Source organism: Panthera leo, chromosome C2 (genome assembly GCF_018350215.1).
Source record: "Panthera leo isolate Ple1 chromosome C2, P.leo_Ple1_pat1.1, whole genome shotgun sequence".
Lineage (NCBI taxonomy): Eukaryota > Metazoa > Chordata > Mammalia > Carnivora > Felidae > Panthera > Panthera leo.
In genome coordinates, this window is record NC_056687.1 from 90,833,512 (window position 1) to 90,860,777 (window position 27,266).

At 35.2% G+C, this 27,266-nt stretch overlaps 1 protein-coding gene across 16 annotated transcripts in view; it reads right to left on the reverse strand.

Moving 5' to 3' along the window:
- Positions 1–27,266, reverse strand: part of NAALADL2 (N-acetylated alpha-linked acidic dipeptidase like 2) — a 1,343,235-nt gene that overhangs the window by 367,546 nt on the left and 948,423 nt on the right. The gene's annotated exons all lie outside the window — the stretch shown is intronic.

Here is a 27,266-nt window from a genome sequence, read left to right on the forward strand (position 1 = left end):
CAGCCCTATTGCCCTCTCTCTCCATCCCTCTCCAGAGGGAACCAATATCACAAATTTGATTTGGCTAAGCCCTTTAAATCCATACTCTGTATTTTAATATGTCACCTTAAGCAATCAAAACAAATCTGAGAACATGCTGATGGTTGAAAAAATCATATGGAAACACGTATAGTATCATGAACTATCATTTTTAAAGAACAACAAATTTTAAAGAACAACAGCAGCACTAAACATTTTATATATAAGAGTGTAGCATGATTAGATTTGGGGTTGTAAAGGCTCATTTATAATATATTGCAGAATGGATTGGAAGTTATAAGATAGGAAGCAGTGAGATCATTTGAGAGGCAGCTACAGTCTTCCAGGTGAGATTTAATGCCGGCTTTGACCAGGGCAGAGACAGTAGAGATGGAAAAAAGCAGACGATTTAGAACTTATTTAGGAGGCAGAATCCCTAAGATGGATTGCAAAGTGGTAGGAGTTGAGAAGTAGAGGGAATCTAGGGAACTTCTGCATGGTGACTGCTGGTCAAATTCTCCTCACCCTCCACATGGGCTGAACTCCTCAACCCCATTCCCACCCCCAACTGTCAACTCAGGTATCTCTCTGCCTTCCTGACCCAGTATAATTTCCTGTTCCAGTGTATAGTTCTGAACTAAGAGAAGAGTCTCTGTTTTGCTGTATGACAAGCAGTAGTAATTGGTCTAGTGACTGGGAATTTTGCTCTTCTGAAAAGGAATGAAGTCTGAGATCTTTGAGAAAATGCAAACTTTTATACTGCAGTGGTTAAGCAATTTTTCATTTTAGTAGTACACATCTGAGAGTTTTTCTTTTTCATAAAAAAACAACTTTTGTTGAGCAACTCTCATATTCTAGCTATATGCTAAAGGTAGAGTAGTGACACAAGTCAAGCTATATGTCACCATGGAGACTATGTCAAGTAAGAAGGCAGTTTTTAGAAGTATAAGATGCAAAAATGGGGTTGTAGATTTGGGGAAAGCTGGGAATGTTCTAGATCTAAACTTTCCTGATGATTACACTGCTATAAACATGAAACATTTAGTAATCTTTACACTTCAGATGAATGTCCTTTATGCTCTTCACTGTATGCATGGTTTCGGGGCGGGGGGGAATGTAGAAAAGATTGAGCTTGGGTCAGAACAATAACTCTCCATAAAAATACAGGTGAACAGTTAATATTCGAATATGAAAGAGATTGTACAATTCATGTTTCTGCAACTTCCACTCTACAAATCTAAGAATGTATACAATCCTATACAAAAGTATGAATCTAATAGCATGAGGAACATTAAGCAGTATTTGGGTATAGATTAAAGTAAACTGAATTACTTGAATGTTTTTCTATCTGAGATGAGAAGTATAAAAGCAGATAAAATTATAGAATATATCAATTGAAAATGCTAGTGAAATTTGGTCATTTACTCTGAAAAACAAGAGATCTAATATTTTTAAGGGTATGAAATGTACATCATACAAAATGATGAGCTATTCAAAGACAGAAACAAAACCATTTCAAGTTATGAATACCAAGTGAATTTTTACCTGCCACCGCTGTGAAATTGTACCTTTGCTGCCCTGTACATTGGGTGATTGGGCAGCCTGTTTCATCATTTTCCTGTCTAAAGGTAATTTTTTAATATATAATATGTATTTTTAATATATATATGACATGTATCTGCCTGAGATCAGCACTTACAACAGTATATGGAAAAAGGGTAGTAAATCATTTAATATGTATATCATTGTTTCAGAAAGAATGTAAGAAAAGAAATTCATTAATGTTTAGAACTTTTTCATTTTCTATTTCCATACATATAAGGTATTCAGGGTGCTTAAAGTGTTGGAGGCACAAATATCTTAGCAATATGTTATATGAAAAACAATCCCAGAAAACTTCTAGAAATCATCTATTTCTTTCAGATGTTAATTGTTTCATCACTGTTAATTTTTAAAAATAATGTTTCAGAGCATGTTCAAAGTTGATTCAGCAGCTTGATCTTTTCTGAGTTCTAAAAGTAGTAAAGTAATTGGAAAGCAGCATAGATTCAAGAAATAACCTAACCAGTCACACTTTTTCTTTTGCCATAAACCTGAGACTACCAGAAGTGAAGTTTTCTGGCCTTAAATGTCAGACAGAGTTCAAAACCAGTCTGGCAATCTTTCAAAAATAATTACCTACTAAAACTCATCACAGGTCTGAACAAGGCTTCTTGTCATCATGAGGTTGCTCAGGTCTCTTAGTCAGCACGTTCTGTTTTTACTCATCACAAAACCAAGGACAGACTTCTATCTCCTATAAATGTAACACTTTTCCTGACACCCTGTCAACTGCACAGGTACCATTAAAAATATTCATCTGCTGATCAGCTAATTCTTTTTTTTAAAGCAGCAAATAGGTATAAAGATATGAAGTTGAGTAAAAATAAATGCTGTTTGTTGGTAGGATGATAAATACACATTTATTATATTCAATATTTTGTACACTGAGCTCTTTATGTGGGAAAGGTTACGGTAGGAAGGTAGGAATATGGTTCTACCACAGCTACAATTGTCTCATCTTGTAATTGCAACTGTAGATTCAAACATTAATTACCCTAATAGCAATTGCCATAAATACTGCAACATGACTATCTGCATGCACTCTTGCAGACATATGCAATCATACTCATTTATAGTCTGTGTATGTATGTGGGGGGAGTGAACCTAAATGTAAAAAGACTGAACACAAGTAGAAGGAAATGACCAACAAACCCGTCTTTAAGTGAACCAAACCTTATCGATGCATGACAATAACAAAACATAAGTCACTGCTGATCTGCAGTGTTTTTCAGCTGGTATCAGAAGTATCATTTCAGTCCTCTGTGACAGATCCTATGTTCTTTCATATTCCATAAAATGAAAGTCTGAGGTTGCCAAACCCCAAATACTTTTCAGTCAGTTGTATCTGTCTCAGGATTTATCACCACAGAGAAGAGTTTCTTCCTTGGGTGCCAAATAAGGGGTTTGGTCAGAGGATGACTTAAATGTGTTTATATTCTAACACAATATAGTATTTTGACTATCTCTACATATTTATATGGATGATTGTAGGTTTTTGTTTTGTTTTCAATGTGGGAATACAATTATCTAAGAATACTAGAAAATAATATTACTCAACAAAATAAGAATGTGCGATGTTACATGATGCAGTTATATAGGATTTTATCTGAATTCTTAGGATCTGTCATCCTAAAATCACAGCTACAAATAGAAATGGGAATCACAGACTCAAAGGCTTGTGGGGCTGACTGAAAACAAAATGTGTAAATCAGGCTTTTGTAGAACTAACAGAAATGGTGGGGTTATGGCAACTCAAGTCCAAAGAGCCACTACCACATTCAAACTCTATGTCAAAACAATGACCAAACCAATGCCAACATACTGACAGTCAACCAAAGCACCTCTGTGGATTATATTTGGCTTTAAACTATTATGAAGTAGCATATTTTTCTAATGAATGTGCAAATAGTCATTTACGCCGCTGCTCTGCAACGGTCAAGGCCGAGGGCCAGTTGATATCATGTGAATTATCAGACATTGTTTCTGACAGCGGGTTTGCAATTTCTTCATCTGAGTGGATGGTATTTGCCAACAGAAATTTTAACCAAGCTGTTTCAATCATTGTTATCGCTCTCAAGTGAAGGATCAAGCTGCAAACTTGCCACAAAACAGATTATTGAATGAGTGTGGTTACCAAGATTTATTAATTTGCTCATTATTCAAAATTTCATTGCACTTTCAATCATGGGGGTCACCATCCTTGTGTGAAAGAAGACTCAAAATAAAGTAAACATTGCTAAGAGAGCCATTCAAAACAGAGCTGAAAGGACACTGAGGAAGTAAGGACCTTGGTACTTCTCCTGTTTCAATTCTTGGTACACCACCAGCTTTTGACTTTTGTCAATTGCAACTTGACCACTTCCTGGACACATCCTTCTACTTTATGCCGAAACTGAAATAATATAACACCTGTTAGCTAACTAGATTATATTGTATTCCATAATCAGTTTACATTGTCCCTTTAAGTCAACACCAAACACAATTCTTTCAAAACAAGTTATGTCACCTTGTGGTTTTTGTCTTTATAAGCCTACACTCTTCACTTTCAATTTCAGCACACTTGGGTTTCTGTGGATTCTGTGTCTCTTAAATTACAATCCATTATACTCCAAATAAGCACTTTGGTTGCTTTACTGACTCTTCTTGATAAACACCTAAATACCAATGGGACTCATCTTCACATTTATTTCAGGTGTATTATAAGGAAAAAAAAAAAAACCAACTTCATGGCAGATATTTGCTCTAGGTAAACTTATACTTGTGTTTAACAGGAATATATTGTATTTCTATGATGAATCAACTGTTTCATTTACAATTGTATTCAATAGTGTAACTCCAGGAAGCATTACTACTTGCTGGGAGCAAGGTGACTGAAGGACCAGGAGAAGCGATAGAGAGGTAAAGTTACACAATAGCCTATTTAAAATATAGATCATCTTGGGTAGATAGAAGTCACAGAGACCATCCTCAGAGACGTACATTTATTTGTATGTCCTATAGCACCTTCACATCACCTATTTGAAGCTCATCTTAATTCTCTACTCCTCCCCTTATTGCCCCTGCCCTTCTTTTCTACTGTTTCCAAATCAGCGAGTGGTTCCATTATGCTCTTAGCAATGCAAACCAGAAATGTCTGTGTCATCGTTTGATCTATGACTTTTCCTCATGCTTTACATCCAATCAATCCCCAAGTTTAATAGATTCCACCTCCTAAATATCTCTTGAATCCACTTATACTTCACTCTACTCCTACAGTAGTTAGTCTACCATTGCATATCAGCTGGAAACTGATAATTCCCTCCAAATTTTAGGTTGCAAAAGAATCACCTTGGTGTCTATTTAAAATTATAAGCATTCTCCTAAACTCATAAGTAAAGGAAGATGGGAATAATTAGTAGACACTCAGGTATTTAAGTGCCAGTGCTTGGCCTTTCTATACTGTTATGCAATTAAAAATATAAAAGCAAAAACAAACTTAAAATAAGAAGAAAAAAAAGATCCCTGTTATAAAAAGGGAAGGAGACTCCCCTCTTCTTTTTCTTAGAATACTTACCTTTATAAAACTTGTAATGGTGAATTAGTTTCCTGTTCCTTTGAAAGGTATTTCAGTCTTTTCTAAAGCTACATAAGCCTCTTGCAAGTTTTATAATCCTGGGGTATTTTTCTCAAAGACCTAGAACTGTCTTTGAAATGCAATCATCAAGGAAGATAACACCCAATTTCTTTGAGAGGATAGCAGGCTAACTTCAGCTGGTGTCTGGTCCAAGCTGCAAGCCTACCTCTTGCCATAAAGATATGAGAAATCTATTTTTCCTCTGTATAAAGGTGATTAGCAAACACAGGTGGCCACCCCAAACAGTAGGTGAATTTAAGATGAACTATGTGTGACAAATGGTGCTGTCAAGTCCTCTTACCTGAGGACAAGATATTGTTTACCTTGAGCAAATGTATGCAATGGGTTGTATCTGCTCAGCTACATAAAAGCGTAACATTTATTTCTGCCTTTGCAATCTCTTTAGCAGATTGCCTGTGATGTACATCGCATCCTGGCTTAATGTTTATTCAGTAATAAAACAGTTTTCTTTCTATCTTTGTAGAGAGGATTTCTAGGTTGCCAGAGGATTTTGTTTTTAATTATATTTCCTCAACAAGAAACAGTCTATGTAAGATTATTCTGCTACTTTAAAAGGTAAATTAACTGAAGGGCAGTGGTATATACAGAATGGAAAAACCACTGTAGCTTAATGCAGATATGTTGGAACTGTTTCAAAATTATTCATTGCACGTAGCATAGATTCCTGGGACAGGAACAAGTTTTAAGGTATGATCCTCAACTAATAACCTTTTCCATCTCTCCTTCCGTAAAGACTTAATTGCAAAACCTTTTGAATTTTTTCTTTTGTACTCATAACACCATAAGGTCAAAAACATGATTTGCTGCCTTTCATCTATACAAACCCTTCATTCTACAGAGTCCTACGGAGGTTAAATGACATGCAATAAAATCTGCAGTCTGCACCATGACCTATGAGGAGGAGCCTCCTTCACGCTGACCTTACTCCCTACCACTTCGTCACTTTCCTCCAGCCTTGCTTGACCTTTTGCTATTCTTCTATCATAGCAGATAAGCTCCTGCCCCAGACTGTTTGCATTTGTTATCTCAGGCCTAGAAATGCTTTCTTTCAAATATCTGTGGGTCATTCACTCATTTCCCTTAGTTTTTTCCCCTCATGTTTCCCTCTCTATCAAAGTCATCCTCAATAATGCAATAGAAATACATATAAACCCCCCCCCCCCATACACACCCATAACCACACTCTCTGTCTCTGTCTCTGTCTCTCTCTCCCCTCTTACTCTGCTTTAGGTTTTTCATAGTATTTATTGTAATCCTAACTTGTATTTGGTTGAAAATGAATGAATGAGTGAGTGAATCATACTGTAACTTAAGGGTGTGACTATCCCAGTTACTTTCAAATTCTATGATTTTCATTTGTTTGAATTTTTGTGTATTCCTTCTCAACACATAAAGTTCTTTCAAATAACATCAAATAAGACCCCAAGAGTTAATCCAGGAGAAAACTGAAGTTATATCCTCACATTCTAATGAAGTATATAAAAGATAGATGATTTGGAAAAAAAAAATCAATGTTTCTGCTATACCCATTCAAACCTCATAGACTTCAAATAAATTCTATTGGATAATAAACCCCAGGAAACAGACTTGGCCCATTCTTTGTCCCACATAAAGTATACCACTGGTCTTAAACTTTAGTGTGTCCCATAATTACCTGGAAGGTGTATTAAAATATAAATTTCCAGTCCCCACGTCCAGAGCTCTGGTTCAGTAGTTATGGGGTGGGGCCTGAGAATTTATACTTTGAATACATTCCCAGGTTATTACACTATTGCTTTATGAACTTTACTTTGAGAGCTATTATCAAGGTAAAGCCCCTATAATGTGGTATTTAGTATATGTAACCACTTTATCTACCCTAGGAAATGGGCCTTACATGGAAGTGTTGTCTGTGTCTGAACTGTATATGGATTCAAAGAGTAACAATATCTACAACATGATTTAAGAAAATATTCTTGGGGCACCTAGGTGACTCAGTTCAGTTAGGTGTCTGACTTAAGCTCAGGTCACGATCTTGTGGTCTGTGGGTTTGAGTCCTGCATTGGGCTCTATGCTGACAGCAGCCTGGAGCCTTGTTCGGATTCTGTGTCTCCCTCTCTCTCTGCCCCTCCCCCACTCATGCTCTGTCTCTTTCCATCTCTCAAAAATGAATAAACGTTAAAACATTTTAAAAAAAGAAAATATTCTTAATCTTGGAAATATAACTTATTTTATAAGAAAACAAATAATAAATGCTGAAATGAAACAAGGCAAAACCTATTCCATATTTGTCCCTAAATATACTATTACTTTCTTATTACCTAATAATTAATTGCTTAAATAATTACTTAAAATCTTTAAGTTTGAGCAGAAAATTTCTACTCTTAATTTGTTATGCATAAAAAAATATAATCACCTGTATATGTGGGATGAAAACAGGCAAGCAAATATATTACAAATGAATGGTAATATTTCATGTCTTCACAAAGGTCATTCACTGATTTTTTTAGTTTTGCTGAGGCATAACTGATATACAAAAAAATGCGCACATTTAATGTATACACCTCGATGAGTTTGGACATATGTATCAGCCTATGATACTATCACCACAATTAAGGTCCTGAACATATTCATCACTTCCAGATCTTTCACTGGTTTTATTGCCAGTTACAAATCCAATCCCTGATCCTTGCTTTTTAATTCCTTCCTTAAAGAGACAAATTGGAATATTAAAACTAGAGGAATTTTAAGAAATGATATTGTCTAAGCACTTAATACGTTCAACTTTAGAAAAAGGAGGTGTTTAACCTTACAATACTTTTCCAATATGGGTATTAGAACTTGAGTATATACTAACTTTTGAAATAATTGTGCTTTCTAAAATGCTTTCAAAAGTTTTTGTTTATTAACTTTGGCTATTAACAGAAATAAATTTTGAAATTTCAAATGTATAGATTATATATTCCAAAAGAATCTGCAGGGGCGCCTGGGTGGCTCAGTCGGTTGGGTGTCTGACTTTGGTTCAGGTCGTGATCTTGCGCTTCGTGGGTTCGAGCCCCGTGTCGGGCTCTGTGCTGACAACTCAGAGCCTGGAGTCTACTTAGGATTCAGTGTCTCCTTCTCTCTCTGTCCCTCCCCCACTCATGCCCTGTTTCTGTCTCTTAAAAATCAATAAACATTAAAAAATTAAAAAAAAAATAAAGAGAATCTCCAAATTTAAAACAAACATTGACCCAAACTGTACATCTACCACCTTACCTGGTCTTGATGAATATCTCAACTTTGAAACACTCGACAACTTTAAATCAAGGTTGTAATCACTCACAACTCTTGCTTCTATTCTGTGACCCTCTGTGAATACAGGAATTTAAGTTCAGGAACCCAAAGGGTATCATCCAAGCGGTTCTCACCTCAGCAAAAGTGGAAGATGTATAGGGCCACATTACACAGAGTTGTAACAGGGCCAAAACATGCAGAAGAGGTAAGAATCAGAAGGGGATCAGAGTATACCAAACCACAATAGGCCATTTTGACATAAGGACTGTTTAGGGCTAAAGGCAATTAGCTCTTTGCCTGCTCTTTTCTGTCTAAAAGCAGTATATAAATACCCCTTGGTAAAATTAACATAAAGTTTTACTTGCAAAGGAGTCTCCCTTTCCCCTATCAGGAAGAAGAGGATGATTCTTAATAACCAACTTGAATCTGCCTAATAAATATCACTAAACCACTCTTCTCTTGCATTGGTTTCACCTATTTACCCTCCCACAATTTACCACCCTTAGAAATGCAAATATATCCCCATTCCTCTAATTACTTCACAATTTTTGTTCTATTAAAATTGCATATAAGCTCCCATATTTAACCTCATCTTTGGAGTTTTTACTCCTTTTCTGTGAGATTCCCACATGCATACAAAGTAAACCTTTTCTCCCATCAATGTGTCTTTTATCAGTTTGATTCACAGACTCTGGGCACTGAAACTAAAAAAGAAGGGCATTTTCCCCCTCCCCTATATATGCAAGTACTTAAGAAGATAGGTATTATTTTAATGATAGTAAAGGTATGGGAAATTTCAGGAATCATCTAAATGCTGCCATGTCTAGCTTTATAAGGCTTCGTGAGTGGTGCTGATGAGTAGCCTTAGTTGAAAGACATTCACTGGGTTATTAGGCCAGTGTATGGATTTTGTATATGAGGAAATCAAGTCCTGGCAAATCTAATCTAATCCGTTCCTTACATCTGATGGAAACATTCAAAAGATTTTTTTTTTTTTTTTAATTTTCAAAGAGATCTAGGGGCACCTGGGTGGCTGGGTCAGTTAAGCATCAGACTCTCAATTAAGGCTCAGGTCATGGTCTCATGGTTCATGGGACCAAGCCCTGCATCAGGCTCTGTGCTGACAGGGTGGAGCCTGCTTGCAATTCTCTCTCCCTCTTCCTACCACTCTCCTGCTCACACTCTCTTTCTCTCTGTCTCTCAAAATGAATAAATAAATTAAAAAAAAAAATAAATTTTCAAAGGGATCTTTTCTGGTTTATACTGGTTGTGTATAATTGGGTCTGAGAGTGTTTACTATAACTGCATGCTTTATTACTTTATCTTTTTTTAATTGGACATTGGAAATATTACCTCCTCTGTAAGGTATCTTATAATCTTCCTTCGTCTCTTACCACTGAGGTGAGTTATATTTTCCTTCCTTTGTGCCCTATAATACTTTTTTCATATTTCTTTTTTTTCATATTTCTATACATTATAAAGTTGGTAGCAAATTGTTAAAAATACCAGATTATAATGGAAAAAAATCCATATCATCATGGAAAAAAAATAGACCAATGATCAAAAACACCCGGGGCACCTGGGTGGCTCTGTTGGTTAAGCATCTGACTTCGTCTCAGGTCATGATCTCACAGTCTGTGAGTTCAAGCCTCGCATCAGGCTCTGTGCTGACAGCTCAGAGCCTGGAGCCGGCTTCAGATTCTGTGTCTCCTTTTCTCTCTGCCCCTCCCCTGCTCTCACTCTGTCTTTGTCTCTCTCAAAAATAAATAAAGGTTAAAAAAAATCTCAAAAAAACACCCAAAGAAGGCACAGAGGAACAAAATTGGAACATGTTGGCATTATTTTGTTTCCTAATCTTCATCAGGCATGTTTAAGAATTTACTTGAATCAAAATGAATGTCACCTAAGACTGGTACATTTGGTTAAGATTCTGCATTATACTAGAAAAAGGAAATGGCTGGATAATTTTCTCCAGGAGCTTTCCAAAGCTTGATTCCTAGAGAATCACTTCATAATTTAACCTGCCTTTTGGCTTTTCTGTATATTTTACTTTATTTTATTGAGAAATATGAACCGGAGGACATATAAGTGAATTATTGGAATCCCTGCCATACTGACTTATTTCCAGGATAAGTCTAATTGAATTCATGTACCCCCTTCAAGACAAGAATTTCAAGGACTTTCTTCATATGGAACTGAGAAGAAGACTGCTTAGGCAGAGCTGGCCTCTCTTTCAGTGAGTTATTTTCCCCCCAGAGGCAACATGTATAGGGGTCATGAGAATTCTCTGTGAAACTGGCTGGAATGTTTGGGTCTGAATCCCAGCCCAGACAATGTACAGCTGTAGGAACTAGAGTAAATTATTTAATCTCTCTTGTGTATCTGTGACTTCAGAACCTTCAAAACAAAATTAAAAAACAAAACAAAAACAAAAACAAAATGGTGATCACCAGAGATGCTAAGGTTTAGCCCATTTGCTACAGGTAAGCTATGACAGACTTTCAGTTACCTGTCATTGGTTTCAGTAGTGCAAACATTCAAGTGCCTTTGATTCTTAACACAAGCTACAAAACTATAACAATTTAATTTCAGTGCCTGAAGCTGAACTATTGCAGAATCTCTTTTTCAAAGCAATATTAAACCAAGTGGAAAAATAGACTACTCTGATCTGCGTTTCTCTTCCTTCCATTATCTGCCTTCTCCACTTGGAACATCACTGTCATAGACCCCACTGTTTTTCATCCACCAGCACCAACTAGGCTATTATGTATCAATCACTTCTAAATTCAAAATAAATGTTGCCACACCATCTTCCAGGGGTAATGAGAATGTGAACAACCCAAGCAACATTACAGATTTTACACTTACTTCTTTTTAGGCTCTGCATTGCTCAGAGGAAGAAAAATGGAACTTAGCATTCAATCTCATAAAGTTCTCATTTTTAGGAACATTAGGGAAGAATGTCAACATTCAGCACACTTTAGAAATGTAATCCAACCACATATTACTTATATGAGAACTTAACATTGAATCCAATAACGATTCATTGGACAGTAACCTGAAAAAAGTTCGAAACTTTTTTTTTTTAATTTAGCTGAGAAATTCACTAGACACTTCCCATTAGAAAATGTCTACATATTACCCAGTGCAGGGTTGTTGCTCTTTCCTGGAGGCCCACCTACTTGAAGTCTGGTGTTCAGCAGACAAAAACAAATTCAATCGTTCCTAAAATCTTTCCAAAATATGAAAGGTTAATCTCATAACTGATCTCAAAAATGCACTTTAATATGCTCTTCATTTATTTCTCTTTTTTTTTTTTTGTCTCATGCACTTCAGTTATCCACCTCTCCTGATCCCCCAAACTCTTCTCAAACCCAACCGGTACAGACAGAACTCTAGTGCCCTTTGCTCATCTCCCCTCTTACCCTTCCCATCTATTTTAGTTCCTTTCACCAAAACTCCCCACCATCCCTGATGTAAATCAAGATTCTGAGGCTTTCCAAGTATTCTGGATCATCTATTTTTAATTTTTTAACGTTTATTTATTATTGAGAGACAGAAACAGAGCATGAGCATGGGAGGGGCAAAGAGAGGGGAGACACAGAATCTGAAGCAGGCTCCAGGCTGTCAGCACAGAGCCCGACGTGGGGCTCGAACCCACAAACCGTGAGATCGTGACCTGAGCTGAAGTCCGACGCTTAACCGACTGAGCCACCCAGGTGCTCCTGGATCATCTATTAAGTGGATCTACATTAAAAGTCTCAGGAGCCTTTAAGGCACGAAACTCTTTTTCCCAGCTGGTGAAGTGTAGCAGAACATACGCCCCCCCAAATTATGCCACTTTGGCAGAAGGATTATTTTGAATTGAGTTCAACTGAGACGCAGATATGAGAAAAGTTCTCTGCCCTGCCCCTACTTGTCTAAAAGCAGGACATAAATTTGTAAAGGTGTCTTTCCTCACCTCTCTATCAAAGAGGGCAAAAGTTAATCACCAGAAACAACTCTAGATCTTTATCAGTCCCAAAAGGCACCAGAAAAATCCACATAACCCACTTTACTAGCTAGCCTTTTTCTTTCATTAGTTCCCTATTTACCATTCCAAACTGTGCTGTCCCTAGAACTCAAAGTCCTTTTCCTTCGTCACTTGTCTACAAATGTATTGTTCTTTTATGATGCTATATAATCCCAAATTCTAATCACCCTTTTGAGTTACTCATCACTCCTATGTGTAGGCATGAGTCACATGGTAATAGTCTTTGGTTTGTCCTTTTTTAAAAATTTTTTTTATTTGTTTTTTAAATTCAAGTGTAATTCATCTAGTGTTGTATTAGTTTCAGGTGTACAATATGACTTGCTAATTCTATACATGCCTCAGTGCTCATCACTTGTACTCTTAATTCTCTTCACCTATTTCACCCACCCCCCAAATCTCCCTTTTTCTCTTGTTAATCTATTTTTTGTCAGTCTGTTTCCAAGGCCCTAAGTAGCACTAAGAGGGTAGATAGGAAAAGTTAAAAGTATTCTCCTCTACTCTAGCTATGAATACACAGTCGTTTTGTCCAGTCACAGTATTTATAGGCTCTTATCAGTATACATCAGGATTTTTCAAAACAGGTAAAACTAGATACATATTACACACCAAACATTTAATTCTTTTCTGTCAGACAGCTCTAAGTGCTGTTATAAAGAACTGATATTATAATCTCATTCTACATATGTTCCCTCTACCTTATTTCAACACTCTATTTAAAATTTTTTTAATTATAGTGTCAATGAGTTAGAGCTTCTGTGGGGGTGTGGAGAGCTAATGGGTTTATGTCTAATAAAAATTCTAGAACTGAGATAATTACTGAATTGGCTTTCTTAAACTCATTATCCTACTCAGTAGAACTTAATGTATCTTCACAATATTAATTGAACCAAACCAGTTTTTTTAAAAAAATATATATTCGAAGTCATCATATATTCCAGCTGACAGCATTATGATGATGATTTTTAAATGCAAAAGTGACTACAATACTAATTTTTCTTCCAGGACTATTGAATTAAATAATTTATGGCCGATGATTAATGGTGCTAATTATGTCCACTCTCAGAATTACTTCAATAATTATTTATTCTCTTCTGCTTCTAAGTAATTAATTAAGCAGATGCATCTTAGTTTACATTGCCTTGTCTCATAAAAAGGAGTTAGTATTATTGGACATTTTAGAAACCATTATATTTTGGACAGTTTTGGTGGCTGGCTAGACTATTTTTCTCTTTTCCTCTGCATTTTTCCTGCTAGTTTTCTAGCTGGACTTCTTAACTGACATTCATTATTCAGCTAGATTCCAACTGTAACTGAATTTATGAAGGTTTTCATTACTTAACACATCCTGAAAAAATTGCTTAGCACTCTGTAAAGTCCAACTTAACATCGATTTATCCCTCAGATTTATACTTTTAAATCTTTTTATGTTTCAAAATAATATTATACAATCATTTAATGTGACAATTTAAGTGACTCAACCTCCTATCGTTCTTTGTCTCACACATTATCATCCACATATGTTCATGTATCCTTGAGTCACAAATAGAGCTTGCATACTTTTTTTGTAGTCAACTCATTTGATACATTCTCTTCTGCATAACTAAGGCCTTAAAGTATTTTTAAAAAAATTATGTATAAGAACTGCTTGAATGGATAGGAAACTTAAGAGCGTTTTCATGCTGGCAATAGCTTTGTTCTTGAGTTTATATTATAACTCTCTGTATACAGTTATGAAACCCAAACGTCATTGAGAAAATCTAGTATTTTGTTACACCTCACTTTTTTCAAAAGTAAATAAGACCTCCTTCCCCTTAATATCAGTAATTTTGAAACTATCACGATACCTCCTGTATTATACAACCTTTATCATTAATTGTTACGATAAAGTCCAATGCTACTTTCCACAAAGATGTTTCCAGTAACCGACTGCTGGTTCAACTACAACCAAATGCAGCCTTCAGATGCAGATTATGTTTCAAAATTAATTAATTTGGCTACACCTAATTGTGAAAACTATTGCTTAGGAAAAAAATCCCACATATGCATGCTTAAAAAAGAAAAAACAACTGCACCTGCACCATTTTCTATTTTATTTTTGACCACAATTCTCCATTGTATGTATTACTGCATTGCTAAAGTACTAACATTTTTGTTCTAATCCATATGCCATTTTAGAAAACCATTGGAAAAATAAATTTGTACAATATTTCTGCATGTGTTGATGTATTTATTTGAAATATACTTCTGATTAGAATTGTTATCCTAAGGCATAAACATCTTTATGTTTCTTGCTATGTATTGCCTTACTTCTAGTATTCTAGGAGGGCCGCATTCATTTACTTACAGCAATAACAATGATTTGGTGTACACATGTTAAAACAACTTTACCAGAATTTGGTGTTGAGGTTTTTTTCTTTATCTTTGTATCATGTTGCATTATTTTGGTAGTTTTAAAAAGCTTTCAGGGCTGGATTACATTATGTGTTAATGCTTTGTGAGGGTGCTTGTTTAGTTTTTAGTTTGTTTTAGTATTAGTATTTCCCCATTATGTTAATTATTTTCTCACATTCTATATTTTCTGTATAAATTGTGGTTGAGCTATTTTGCTGTTAGCAATGTTACATGGTATTTTTCATTTTATCTTATTAAAACTACATATGTGTATAAACATGGGTGTATAGGACTATGTTTACAGATACATAGAGAGGAGAATCCAAGAAGAAAGTCAATAAGGAAAAGTTCACCTTATAGTTATAATCCCATAACTTTTCTAGAAACTTTTCTACTTAAAAGTGCTTCCTTTTGATCAGTTTTAATGTTTATCATTTATTCTAAATTTCCTCTAATCAGTGTCCCAAGAGGAGAACTCATCAATATTCAATCTCTAAAGGTTTTGCATACTTTATTTTCTTAGCCAAGTGAACAGTAAGCATTTTCTTGCATAACTTAAAAAATATACATATATGTAAAACCTTGTATCTCTGTAGGCTCTTTACCTTCACTGATTTCGAACTTGGATCTACACTAAAATCAAGACTACTTTAATGTTTGCTCTTTTGATATATCTGCAACTATCAACCTGAAGTTCAGAGTTGAAGGAACATTACTTTAGCACATTTCAAAGTCATATTTTGAATAATGTGCTTTTGACTATAACCTGCACTAAAATTTCTGACATGTCATAATAGAGAGAAGACATTTGGCTTTAAGTTTTGGGAAAGGCTTTGCTTTTGAAAATATTCAATTTTATTAAAAAAAAAGATGTTTGAATTTTTGTGCAGAAAACATAAGCAAAATGTATGTTAGATGTTAGATGTTCCACAGTATGTTAAATATAGATAAGTAGTTAATAAGTAGGTTATGTGTGTGTTAAACATGGATAGAAAAAGATGGAGGGACCAAGAGATACTGAATATTTAAGAAGTATTAAATACACATAAGGCTCCTGTGCACTAAATACTCATATACTAAAAATATATGAGCATTTAATGTTCATTAAGGCCTTAATTCCACCAGCCATTGCTGAAAAGGATTCTGGCTCCACATGTCCTCTGCTCAAGAAACACAAATAAAGCCTATATTCAGCAGGGTAGTTGGCAAGCTATAGCTATTAACCAGGCATACTTTCCCCTGTCTTTCCTATAAAACAAATGTCTGTTATTGGGCTAGAGTATGTCCCCCTCTATGGGTCCCTTGCTCAAAACCACAACTCTGGACCTTGTAATTACACAATTATTCGGGAAAGTTGATGTGGCAGAAAGGATGTATGAACATTTCATACCTTAGAATTCAGGTTGTGAGAATTCAGAATTCAGGCGTTGGGGTCTTTCCAAGCTGCCTGCTCCTTATCCTAGGTATGTTAACCCATCTTATCTCTTGCCCCTTGCTTCTCCCTATGTGTTTTAAATTGACTTAATGAGCCACGTGATTGAGCAATTTAATTTGGTTTGCAAGCCTCTCTGGTTCAGAGAGGACCTCTAGGACAGCTTGTCTGATAGTATAATTGAAGACTACCTTTGCATCAGGGTAATTTTACAAAAGGCGTTATATTTCAGTTAGTGATCATACCCTCAAAATTAGCATATACCACATATTCTGGGTTTTTAATTAAAATGAATCATTTGAGGGGTACCTAGGTGGATCAGTCGGTTAAGCATCCGACTTCGGCTCAGGTCATGATCTCACAGTCCGTGGGTTCGAGCCCTGTGTTGGACTCGAAGAACCTGGGGCCGGCTTTGGACTCTGTGTCTCCCTCTCTTTCCGCCCCCTCCCACTCATGCTCTATCTCTCTCTTTCTCAAAAATAAACATTAAAAAAATTAAATTAAATTAAGTTAGTCATTTGAATACTAGGTATACCAGGAATTAAGTAGTGAGCCAAAACGTCCCACACTGCGTGAAATGATTAGTTTGAAAATTTCAGGAATGGTTAAAGTTTATAAACAATTTGACAAAAGAAAAATAAAAAAGTGAAAATGTTTTTAAAAAACTTGGGTCTTCTTTATTCTGTTTTTGAGATAAACACTCATTTAAGCCTTATATAGTGACGAAACTGACTCATCAATAGGAATATTCACAACATTATCTGCGGAGATTTCCGTCACATTTTTTTAGGTTTAATAATGATAATGCCAACCAAAGAGATATTTAAAAATAGCTCATTTCTTGGAAAGGATAATTATTATCTAAGAGATTACCAATAGATAGCAAGAACAACAATGAACACCATTCTGCTTGGCTGAATTGTTCTGAAACAGCTATCCAAATACTAAAGGTTTATTTTCCCCCCTTTATCCTATAACATACATTAACAGCCTTCCTTATAATAAAGACCCATTTAAAAATGCCCAACATCCACTTATCCATTGAATGTCTTGCTTATTTAGTGCAATGTAGAATCCAATACAACAAAATTATACGAAGCACACACGCACACACATCTTGTGTCATCTTCAGCATAAAAAGGGGAAAAAAGACTATAAGTTAGTAAAGGGTGTTCTAACACTTGGATATCAACTTTAAAGTAGAAGTTGAATTGGGTTTAATATCAGGCAAGTGTTGAATTCAGACAGTCAAATAACATTTATCAGTACCAGAATCCAGAAAGACTTTGAGCAGAGCAGAGCCTTGGCATGTAGAAGAGGCTTGCTATCATAAACCAATGTTTACAGAATTCATCTAGTCTTTGAGAATCTGGCCATGTTAACTCATTATTTGACTCTAATCTCTCCTGCACTTGGGGTGTGCAGATCAACCTCTGACTTCTTGCCCACAATTTCTCATAGCCTCTGCACAGTTAATCTCCCAGTGGCTTTGACAACTTGCTCTCTTATTGTTGAGCAGAATCACTGACCAATGAGTCAGTGATATTACATAGTTGTTTTAAAAATAACTTATTAACAAAGAAAATTCAGCCACTTTTGTTCCAGGTTTTTGGACATCATAGCTTGTAGCTGCTTTTCAGACACAGGCATATTCTTACCTGCCCCCCCACCCCCCGCCTTTTCATCATCAAATGAAAGTGCTCCTCATAAGTCATTCTTTTATCACGAGCACTTCTCCTTCTGGTTTGCTTATTCAGCTTCTTCCCTATACAGTTTTATCACATGCTGAAAATCTCACAGTTACCTGTTTTAGGTTCGGTTGCATTTCACTTTAGTTTTTCTCCCTGAAACAGCTCACCCATATCCAGTCCTTTAATTTCAACATACATGAAATTTAAAATTTTATCCCCAGTCCACACTCTTCTCTGAATTCCAGACTGGCATATCCAACAGACTACTTAAACTCTCTTCCTGAATATCTGCAAGGATCACACTACACCAAACCAAATGAAGGGAGAGCATAATTCAAAGCTGTTCCTCTAGCATAATGTCTTTCAATCCATCTGCTTATGCATGCCAAAAACATACCTCCTATGTCCAATTTAATAGAGAACACTGCTGTCCCCTCGCAATATGTACCTGATAATTACATCCATTTGTTTCCATCTCTACTGCTGTCACTTTGTCTTGGGGACCAGCATCACTTTCCTGTGCTATTGACATGATCTTCCACTGCCTTCACTGTATCTGTTCTTCTGCCCTTCTAATTTGCCTTCAACACTGCATCTCAAATGAAACATAGGTATGATCCTTATAACATTTCAATGGCTTGTCATTGCAATTATGTTAAAGACTAGAATCGTAAACATGCCCATAAAGTCTGTTCCACTATTCTCTGCCCGTGTTCCATCATAGAACATTCTCTCTCTTTGCAGACAGATTTGTTTAACGTATGCTGATTTTCCATGTTTGTTCCAGCCATAGGGTAGTAACCTATTCCACTCATTCTGCACCTGAAACACCTGCTAAATTCTCTAAGTTAGTCCACTTAGGCCTCAGATGACCTATTGTCCCTATCTCAGGAAGTTCTCCCAGACTTCACTTCCCCCATTCAAGTCTAGGTTGGAGCCACCTGCTGTATGTGCACACTATACCGTGTGAATATGCTAAAAAAATCTACTTCTATTTGTGAAATTATTTGTCCATCTTCTCTAGACTACAAGCCCCATGAGGCAGAGATGTCATGTACTTTTGTCCACAATGTTCCCCAGTGCTTTAACATAATGCCTAGCATGAATACGTACTCCATAAACATTTCTCGAATAAAGCACTAAGTAAATGTAGGGAAAGAAGACTGAAGTCTCCTGAATTTTCTTTTGCAGTAATTGGGTCCACAAGCAGGGTTTCTGGGTGCTTCCTTCTGGTGGCTTGTAATTCAGACATCCAGGATCTTTTGTATGAAACAAAGGATATTTTCCAAAGATACTAAACTTAAAAATGTTATTATTGGGGTGCCTGGGTGGCTCAGGCAGTTGGGTGTCTCACTCTTGGTTTCAGCACAGGTCATGATCTTATGGTTTGTAAGCTGGAGCCCTACATCAGGCTCTGCATTGGCAGTGCGGAGCCTGCTTTAGATTCTCTCTCTCCCTCTCCCTCTGCCCCACCCCTGCTCACTCTCTCTGTCTCTCTCAAAATAAATGAACTTAAAAAAAACTGTTATTATCAAAATAATGTATGCATGTGGCAACAAATGAAAAGAACAGTTTAATTTATGAGGAAAGGTAATTAACTCCGATCCCTCTCCATAGTCCCTCAAGCCTGCCTCCCAGAAGCACTCTCGTGAGGCATTCCTCCTTTTAGTGTTTCTAACAATTATTTTTTAGATTTATCAAATATTTAGATAATGTAAATTGGTACCCTGATATAATAAAAAAAATGGAATTTAACGTATGCTACCTTCCCCATCTCTTCCCAAAGCTTAACACTTAATATAATTACATTAGTTTCTAGTTGGTTATTTTTTCTACTTTAAAAAAGTTCTGGCCCTTCACATTTCAGAACCATCCCCTGAATCTTTCCTTTGAAAGATGACTTTTATCTTTAAACTGTTGCAGTCTATGGTGTTACTCTTATAATTTGCATATTCCCCCAAAGAGTATGTTAACAAATGCATAATCTGATTATGTCATAGTATTCCTTCTGCAAGTTTACACGTTATTCAAATATGTCTAAAAACAAGAAAAAGAATTGCTTCCAAAGTAAATTGGCTAAAATGTATTCAATAGCTCATTCATATTTATTGTTTTATAAATGAAAACTGTTGAACTATGTAAATTAATGAATTTATAAGCCATCTGAAACAATTTGGTAGTTTCTTGGGACAGAGAGGTTGAAATAAAAAAGAAAAAAAATTATTCACTTGATTAAATAAAGCTAAATTATGACTTGATTTTCTACAGTTTTATATTTATACATTATAAATAATTCACTTATAATAAATCCCACTTGAATTTAAATTTAACATAGCTATAGAATTTTTTACATGCAAGATGAGACAATAATCTCTAGGTGAGATTCACTCCACCTGAGAATTTATTGAAGCAAATTAAACTAGTGGTAGCAAATATTTTTAGAAGTAAAAATAGAAGACATTTATAAATCAATGAAACCTTAGACAACTTTTGCAAATAGATAGGTATTTACAGGCTTGCTTGCCTGTGTGCCTTCCCCTCCCTCCTTTCCTTCCTTCTCGTTTCTTTAAGTAACAGAGTAGCAAATGAAGTTCCTAATGACTTTTGGAAATGTATCTGTCGATACCTCCACAACTATAGAGTTTGATAAAATTTTGCATTTGTAATTAAATATCTAAGGATGATATTCAGAATATACAGAAGAGAAAACAATTTATAATTCATTGTGGTCAGAATATCTTCATGTATAACTAAGTTACTTAAGAAAACAGAATCTTAGATATATATACATTTTAAAATAAGAAATTTAGTGTAAATGAGAAAAAGTTTTGATTGACAGTGATATATTAATTTGTTGTAAATATCTGTAAACAAAATCAGGTAAAACAAATTAAGCTTGTTCTAGTTTGCGAATAAATCTACTAAGCCTCTATAAAAATTCAGCAATCCATTGACCTCAGTTTGTCCAATTCTTTTAATTGACTTGACAACTTATTCTACCATGATTATTTGCTACTCAAATAAAGTCTCCATTGATAGTTATTTATTCAAATGAGGAGAAAAAAATAGAAGCACATTTTAGAATTTTGATACAGACAATACAAGGTCATTGGTTAGATAATCTTATTTTATATTCAAAAAGTAAACTGGACCAATTCATTTTACCATTAAGGTATTCTCTACAACTGTTCAAATGACATCATTGCCTTATTCATTCTGGAACATTGTGTACATTCTCAGTTTCTTTAATCTTTTGAAATCTATCACAATGGGTTCCAAGTGTTATCGGGATCTTTTATGATTTAAAAGAAAAGTGTCAAAGAAATGATCACCCCACAGCAGTTAGAATGCTATCCCGGTTATGAGATTTAAAATATTTATGTTAGTTTTATACTTATAAGTTTCATGGCTGACTGTACAGAGTTGAGGGGAAAAAGTCATAAATCAGATGTTATTAAAATAATGTTTAATCATCATATCACTAGTAAGTAAATTAAAATTCTTGGCAGACCACTGCAAAAACAGCATCTTATAATAAGAAGTTCCTAATATACCTATTTTAATTCCCATTACAACACTAAAAAGTAGGACTGACCAGACTGCCTATTACTAGGCTATAAAGACAAAGTCAGCAGAATTTAATCATGAAATCAGTTGGAGGCTTACTAGGGTTTACTGGAAGAAAATAAACTAAGTTATCCAACTTTATGCATTCAGATTTTGAAATAAAATATATTATCCAGAAACCATCCCTCAATTCCATATCTCTGACAAATACCTACTAGAGCAAGAAGGGTGCTTTTCTTACTTTCTCCTTCTTATTAAATATCTCTCCCTCTATATTTATTTGGAGCATATAATTCCTAGAAAATGAGTAAATGAAAAGGAAGGGAAGTCATACTGCATTATGAAAATGTATGTTTCCCTGTGTAAATATAGAGGAAATATAGGGAAACATTATAAAAGCAGTACATATTGAGGTTTGCGATGTAGAAATACATATATATAAAACATAGAATGCTTTCCTTGGGATGGGATTGCATAAACACCAAGCAGATAAGAACATAAGTAGATTTTTCTTTAAAATGAACCCAGCTACACAATATGAATATAGGTGGTAAGAATATGGATATGAACTAGGCATCCATCAGCGATCAACCACGCAACCTACCTTGGTTTCACTGTAAGCGAAGAAGAGGAAAAATGATTTAATGTAGAATTCAGAAAAAAAATTCAGATAACTATTTGACACATTTAAAAGAAGACAAAATCTGTAACTTTTATTAAAAAAATACACAGGAAGCTTTAACAAAAGAATAGGAAAAAGAATGCACCAAATGTGAAAGAGGTGGTAGGATAATAAAGAGTGAGAAATAGTCTCAAAATGCATTAGGAGATTAACTTCAAAAAGAAAAGACAAGGAGGTCAAAGCAAGGTAAGGTTTAACAGTGTATATATAGAAAACAGAGATTAGAGGCCCAATATTTATATGTGTTCTTGACACAGAAACAGATCATTTTCAATAGGAGCAACAATTAAGACATATTTAATAATAATGGTACTAATAGTAATAACTTGTGCTAAGACAAAAAGTAATAGGGAATTTCACCCTGTTCAGATCCATTGACGATGGAAATCACTTAAGCAGCTACAAAGGTGGTCCCATCTTTTTACTGAATAGAGAAGAAAATCACCTCATCTCATCAGTTTCCACTGTGTTAATGTCTAACTTTACAGAGTTGTAAAATGTTGTGCCCTAGTCAGGAGTGAAAGTAACCAAACAAGGATAGAGATCACACAGTTGCAATTAAACCCGAGTTTCACATACTTGTCCTTAACAAACCAAATCCAAACTCTAAAGCTAACATTTACAATTTGCTGACTGATTGGCTTCCTGCCCAACTCTCTGACATCACTTTACACCATTTTTTTTCTCATTCACCTTAAGTCACCTTTGCCAATTTTGTTCGTTTCTTGAAAATAACAAGTTCATTCCTACCTAAGGTCTTTCCCATGCTTTCCACTCAGATGCCCTTGCTGTGTCTGCCTAAATGCTATTTCATTAGATAATCCATCCCCGACCATTTGTCCAAAGTATCCTCACTCTTCACTCCTTGCTCCCTGTTGTCCTTCTCCAGTCGTTACCTTGCTTTATTTTCTTCATGTTACCAATCATTAACTGGAATTACCATGTTATTTGCTTATATGGTTAGTGTCTGTTCTACAACTTTAAAATATAAGCTCTGTGAGGGTAGACACCCTACCTGTTCTATTCATTAATATATCCTCAGCAAGTACCAAATCTCTAGCACTTATAGCACTGCCCAGACAGATATTCAATAAATATATAGATGAATACACAAAGAAATATGCAAATAGTCTTTAGTAACAAGAATAAACTATAAGAGAATATTCCCCATAACACTAATGTTTAACATCACTAAGAAAATATTAAAATACAATTACAGTAGAGTACTATCTCAAAGGATTATTGGCAGATTAAATGAGACAATGCACACAAAGAATTCAGTACAAGGCCTGAAAGTCTAGCACGTAGAAGATGCTGATGAAGGTTCTTATCACAGCTGGTTACCATTTCTCCAACAAAATGGGTATAAAGAAATTGTTAAGGTGTTAGGATTAGCACATTTTAACAAATACAAAATGGAAAGACAATATTACTACACTGAATTATGCATAGGAAATTATCATGAAGAAAGACCACAGAATTTTTGAATAACAATAATTTATGGCAAATTTTAGTATTTGCAAAAATGTCATGTTATGTGAAACTTAAATTCATCTCACCAATTTAGAGTTTTGGAATACTTATTAATGATCAGGATTTAGACTATTGTTATCTGTTTTACTGAAAATGAACTTAATAAAGCATGCATGGTTTCCCCCCTTTTTAAAATTTAAAATTATGTATTTCCTTGAACAATATTCCTCAGAAATTATTTGTTATATTAAATGGCAAAAGATCCATAAAAATAACTTGTCATAAAAATAAAGCTATAAATCAAAGCATAGGAAATGATCACACAAACAAGAAATCTCCCAGTTAACTTTGCTTTTAAAAGGTGCTTAAAGTTGCATTTTAAAGCTTGAAAGATACTACGTTATATTGCTAATACAAACATGTTGTACAAGCTTAAAGTGAATGAAAATGTATGCATGTATATATGCCTGAGTTACAATAAAATTAAGCCTCACAGGATAAAGTTGGTTTTAGGTGATTGTATAGATTGCAATCTTAAGTAATAGCTTTTTTTGAAAATCCATTTTTTATTTCAAGTCATCTAATTTGTGTGGTTAAATTATAAAAGGCACAATAAAATTACAATATTTTCCTGGAAACACATTTCATTCAAATATAAATTTAAGTGATTAATTGCTTTTCTCAGTAAATACGATGTTCCCAGAAATGTGTGTTGTCGAAGTAATTTATTCTAGTACATGGACAGTAGTGAAGTGTTGATGGTCCTTGATAGATGAGACCATCTTCTGCTTGGTTCAGGTGTAGTTTGGAATGCAATTCCTTTTAGAAGTGTGACCAGAGATTTCTCTCAGCAGTTTGCAGAATCAGGGACAAAAGATTTTTGCATTATACCTTCATTTCCCTTGCTCATATTCTCTATTGCTCTTATTAGTACATTGAAGGTTTCATGACATTTGGTAAGAACTTAAATCTAGTTGCTATCTTGTATGTACAGCCAGTAACAGATTATGTATACTGACAGTCAACAAATACACTCTGTGACCCTCTAAATTACTTTTCCTTGACTATGCCCTTGTTTACAGGAATGCTTAGACTCACATGGCTTTTGCAACTGATCTTCCTTGGTATGTTGTAGCCATTACAAGTTTAGGAATATAGATGAGGTGACAGTGATTAAGTGATTTAGGGGCACTTTTCATTAGCAAATTAGTACATTCTGTGAGTCATGGAAAGCAAACACATTTAGGGGAAATCTAATTTTATTCAGTGAAGAATGGGATATCCAGCCACTAGTCCAGAATCCTACAACCAGTTTCTAGTAGAGCAGAAGAGGACCAGGCACCAGATAGGTAATCTTGCTCCCAAGCCAGTGCCTACTGTTTTCACAACTCTGTGTTCAGGTATTTCCAGAGAGAAGCTTGCAATTTCCTGTGTGAAGAATTGCAGTTTTATACCATTCAGACTGGGTCCCAGAAACCATCTCAAAATATTTTAATTTACACTGTCTACTCCCCAAAATGATTTGTAAATATATAATTAAATTCATGATCATACAAAAATATTACCATTAAGACTGAGGAAGACTGTACTTAGTAAGACAATAGGCTTTTCTCCTGTTACTGATGTTCCCAGGACCTAAAAGAATGCTGGACACATGTTTGACACTTTATAAATATTTATTGTATAAATGAATAAATGAAGTTTAAAGTTAGTGAACTCACAGAACAGTCTCCAATTCTGATTCAGTTCTGAGTTTGGGAATTCTACATAACAATATTTATGGCAGCCAGTTTTTCTTAAATAAGCCAATGATGTCTGACAAATTCTTTAGAAATTACTCTTATCCACAAAAGTTAATACAGGTTAAAACACACACAAAAAGACAAATACCAAATGGTTTCACGCATATGTGGAATTTAAGAAACAAAACAAATGAACAGGGAGAAAAAGAGAGATAAAGGTAAATCAAGAAACAGACTTTTAAGGATAGAGAACAAACTGATGGTTACCAGAGGGGAGGTGGGTGAGGGGATGAGCACTGGGTGATATATGGAAGTGTTGACACTATATTGTACACCTGAAACTAATGTTACACTGTATGTTAACTAACTGGAATTTAAATAAAAACTTTTTAAAAATCCCTTGTCATTAGTGATTTGAATAGAGATTTCTTATTTGCTTTTGCCAAAGAACTCAAATATTTCTCTATTTCTCCTAACTATGTTAATGATTCTCTGTAATTTTAGAGAAAACCTACTGACTAGTAAAATGGAGAATATAGAAAATTATATTTGGTCATCAATACAATATTCATATACTGATGACATATTCATTTTAGTACCAAAAGTTTCAATGTTTTGTTGTTGTTGTTGTTGTTTGTATGTTGACATATCACCTGGATTAACTGGATACTTACACACTGACATACCCAAGGATTAACTGGATACTTACACACTGGCCTGGCCTGACATTTTGTAACGCCATGTAAAAACATCTCCTGGATGTCTACAAAAATAAACAGATCATCTAGCTCCAAGGGGCAATACATTTCTGGATGCCTCTACCATATAGCTTCAAAAAAAAAAAAAAAAAAAGATTGAAAGACTGTAAAAGGGCTAGCATAGGTCAGACAGGATGGAGAGAGTTGGGGAGTATACACAAAAGACTTAGTGAGAACAAAACAAAAAAAAAAGAAAAAGAAAAAAGAAGCCAAGAAAATCTCACAGAAACCACCTGAGGGAAATAACTCATTTACACTAAATCTTCTTTTATCCATCCTGCTTCTCTACTCAGTGTTATGAGGACACTCTCTGCCACACACTCACACACAAAAACAAATCTAAACTAAAATTAAAGCATAAGCCAGAAAAAAGTATGTGAGCTAATTTTATATGAGCGTGAGCTCTTCATTTGTTCATTTCAAAACTATTTATAAAGGATTTACTAGGCTCAGGCTCTTTGCTGGGTGCTAGGGATACATAAAGGACATTGTCCTTCCCTCAGAAAGTTTATAGACAAATAGAGTCAACCAAGCATTTATAGCACATGAGGTAAGTCTAATCACAGAGGACTGCGTAGGGTGCTGGGAGGAACCAATTTACCTAGAGCTAGAGCAGGACGGGGAGCAGCATACAGCAAAGGGTTTCCCGGAAGATCCTCAAACCCAATCCTAAAGAAGTGACCATGAGCTCAAATAAAGCCAAGTTATGGTGGGAACAGAAGGTTGGAAAGGCACTGAAAGGAGAAAAGGTGACATCTTTGAGGACGACAGATATTTAGTGTAGTATGGCTGGAACGAATCATATGGAAGTCCATATAATTATAGACTATTATCATACAGATGAGACTAAAGGTAAGCAGGACTCAAATAAAAGTACCTTGTTTAGCAACTTGAGAAGTTTGAGTCATGTTAGTAAGCAGTGGGGAGCCATTCAAAGATTGAAAGTGTATCTTTCCCAAAAGCAGTTTCTCAAAAAAGATTGAAAAGA